Source organism: Ctenocephalides felis, unplaced genomic scaffold (assembly GCF_003426905.1).
Source record: "Ctenocephalides felis isolate EL2017-DRISC unplaced genomic scaffold, ASM342690v1 CF-g0.4_SCAFFOLD_03572, whole genome shotgun sequence".
NCBI classification, from domain to species: Eukaryota; Metazoa; Arthropoda; class Insecta; order Siphonaptera; family Pulicidae; genus Ctenocephalides; species Ctenocephalides felis.
The window spans coordinates 21,550,432-21,554,551 of record NW_020539726.1 but is presented as its reverse complement, the minus strand read 5'-3'; positions in this window follow the sequence as shown (position 1 = coordinate 21,554,551).

Below are 4,120 nucleotides of genomic sequence, written 5' to 3'. Positions count from 1 at the left end.
TCAAGATAAAAGGATTTTTTTTTGCAAGTTCACATTCATACAAGTAAACCAGCATAACGTGAAGAAGAAAAATATGACGTTTAATGACCGAATATATTCATAAGTCCACATGTTAAGACTTGAGTTAACAAGGCCTATAAAAGCTGCGCATTACTATTTACACGGCTCCGCGCATTTTAAAGTACTCGGCGAGGGACCACACATGCCGATCTTCGGATTTCGCGGATTATTACGAGAGCAACTTATATGCACTTTTGCTGTTTGCCACCTCAACCAAGACCCTTTGTCTGTGTCAGAGATTCGTAAACTGTTTAATGACCATGAAGGTGGAATATTTAGATAAATCATATTTGTTACGATTTGGTAAATAGCCATCGAAGCCGGGAAAAAAGAATGAATTTTTGCCAACTCAATATCAGCCCACTTTGAGTAAATGAGTACACGATCTATTTTATAATTTTGTGAGGTTCTCGTATCATTTTTATATAAGCTTTAGTATTTCTCATTTTTAATTAACTATACAAACTTGTATATCGAATCAGAAATCCAAATAAAAAATGAACTTTTTTAAAAAGAATTTATTATCAAAGTTTTTGGAACCTAGTGTGTTCCATCTTTAGGATATGTGCATGACCCATATAACAAAAACACTTTCAATTAGTATATCTCTAATAAAATAGTTAGTATAGTCTAATGAAATACTATATTTTTGTATATATTTTTTGTAACACGATTAATATATCCTAGACATGTCTTTTTCAAATAGAAAATAGCCTTTTTAGTAATATTCAGAACATATAATGCCGTTGTTACCCTAAAATTAAACTAGTGATGCAAGGCATCGTGCTTTAAGGCAAATTGCTGGAACTTTTCGAACCGTAATGAAATATTCGATGCTTTGCAAATGTTTTCAAATAGATTATTATAAATATTGTAACTTTTATTATTCGTATATTATAGAGAAATGTTTTTTTCTTCTTGTACCAAAAATAATCGCTTCGGCAACACAAGCAGAAGATTTTTTAAATCACTCAAATCAGATAATACTTTCTCTAAAAAACTGCATTTTTTACACATTTAGATCCGTATCTCCAAAACGGCTGGACCTGTCTTTGTCATAAACTAATCAGCGCATCTCCCTCTCAATAGGAATCGATTGCTTTTTGAATAATTCAAATCGGATGATCCGCACGCCGAAAATCGTCGATGAAAAATTTTATCTACACATAAATTTTTTCTAAAGTATGCTAAAATGTTCAGAAACCTTCGAAACCTAATGGTATGCAATTTTTTTCAATTTTGAAAATTGATAAATTGATATATGTTACCAAACATATTAGTATTTTTCAATTGTATTTTATTTATGCATTGCAAATTAAAATATTTAAATTATGTATTATTGATAGTTAGGCGTCAATATCATAATATATTTAGTTTGCAAATATAGCAGAAACAAAACTGTTTTGAATGCCAACACGTTGTTATCACAAATAATTACTGAGATTTCATAGCCAGCTAAAAGAATGAAATTAAAATAAGATAAGGTAGCAAAACATCTACTTATATTACAATTAAATTCCTCTTAAAGAGTTCATATCATTTTGAACGAAATTTATACACATACATATTACTTTATTTAAGCATAATTATATATCTTATTAGATTAAAATTATATTGAAATTATTACTTTCATATCGTCTGCAAGGCATTGTTCATTCCATAAATAATAAAATATATTTTTTGAACTGAGTTGGAAAAAATGGGATTTAGTTTAAATATGATATCTTTATGTAATATTAATACCAGATAATTTGCAAACGTCGTAATAAATGACGTCATATTTATCCGATTACTACAAAAAACAAATATTTTTATTTATTTATTTATTCATTTATATATTTGTTAATCTATGTATGTACTTTGTACAGAAAATTTATAATATTACAATAATAAAATTAGACTAATATTTGAGTGATTTATTCTCGAATATATATTACTTAAGTCTATTTATTTGATTTTGATATTTCTCATAGCCTTACGATGACTACACAATCCTAATTCAATAATATAATGATAAAATAATTACAACAATGATATCAGCATAGTATTGACCTTAACTGTTCTGAAAAAATATAAAAAAATGTTTCACGTTTTTTTGGTATTTATGAGCTTTTAAGTGTAACCTGAAGCTTTGGTGAAATTATTACCATTTTTTGGTTATTAATTTTTATTACTTTTTTTTTTAACTGTAACCGTGAATAACATTGCCAGAATCACAGTAAAATATAATGTCACAATTGTCCCACTAACAATTAAAATTTTTTGTCGAACTATAAATTTAAAATTTTTCAAATTAGTAGGTATATATATATATATATATATATATATATATATATATATATATACTATTGGTAGGTGAAAAATATATATACTATAGTTTCATTAGTTGGCAAGTTTTATTAAAAGTTGACGCATTTAATCAGGATTGTAAAATGTAAAAGTACTTGATAATTTTACTATTGACAAATTCGACTAAAAAAATAAAAACCCTAAAATGTCATATTTGTTCCTGCGTTCAAGTCAATACTATAAGCACGATTGGGCCTGACCATAACTGAAAAGAGATTTATTTATAAATTGTTGTATTACAACAAAAATAGGAACTACAATGTATCATTAAAATACATAATGTTAACAGAATTTATGCAAGTGCATCAGAGTAATGAAAGTTACCATGTAACTACATTAAAACTTACCAAATTAAATTACAGAAACGAAACAATGCAACAACAGCACTAGTTAAGGATTTAATGTTTCATGCAACATAATATGATATCTGAATACAGTGCCATTTGACATTTATGCTTTCATTCTGTATAAACCACTTTTAATATTCTCTGGTAAAGTTTTATATGACTCGCATAGAGAACATTTATATCGTCGTGAAATATGCTTTCACGCCGCGTACTCTCTCGTTTCACCTTGTTAATTCGCTTTCAGGACATCATGTCAAATATTACAGATATAACAAACTATAACAAGGATTACAGAAGTAACAAACTATAAAACGAATTGGTCTTGTTGTCGGAATAATTACAGTTGTAATTAGGCAAGTTGATACAGTAATAATTTGATGAAACTTTTTAAATTGAATCTGAGTTTTAAGTACCATTGTATGTGCGTATTAAGTCTGTTCTTCGATAACCCAGGGGGTTTGGTTATAATTTAACCTTTGTAGCTGTGGACTGTATAAAACACTAATTTGTTGGTATATTTTATGTATTTTTTGCAAGTTCTTATTGCAATTATGATTATTGTCACTAGGTTCTAATTCTAATTGAAGAAGATATAATCATTGATTATTTAGTTTTAGAAGTGAACAATTAGTCCCATCAAACTTTCCGCTTGTAGAGGGTGTACGAGGTTAGCAAATTTCAAGAACAAACTCTCAATGCCATGAAGATTGCTGCTTCATGGCCAATATAATAATATGAAAATACTTCCGAACAAGCATTTTGCCTGAAGGCAAGTTTCACGAACTTTCCGATAGGTATACATAACAAATTTAATCAAGAAGGATTGAGAATCAGCTTGTTCGAGCCTCACAAATTTTATTTATCCATCTCCCTCTACCTATATACTGAACTCCCTCTAATCTGTAATAAAATAATTTCCTACCCTACTCTAGGTACTAAGATAGTTATAAGAAATTATCCATTCTGTACGCATAACTTGAACCGTGAACATCATACAAATAAATACTATTATTAACTAACCAACTCATTTAACTTACATATTTTTAAAGGTCTGATATAGCCATTCTAATGATAAATTATATCTGGTCCTTCGAGGTAATTAAGTGTCTGTGCGTAGTGATTTTTAATTGACTTTTTAATAAACATTGCGCCGGGCGCTTACACAGCTATTTAGGTAAAATTTTCAATTGTCCAAATAATCAATACTATTTCCAAGTGATGTTTTCTAAACATGCTTATAATATCTGTTATTGTATAAATTAAACCAATTTGTTTATTACATTTCATTTCATTCGTTTCGGGATCTGAAATATGTTATGGGTATAATTAACTGTAATCAGTAGAAAACTATTAAAACATATTCA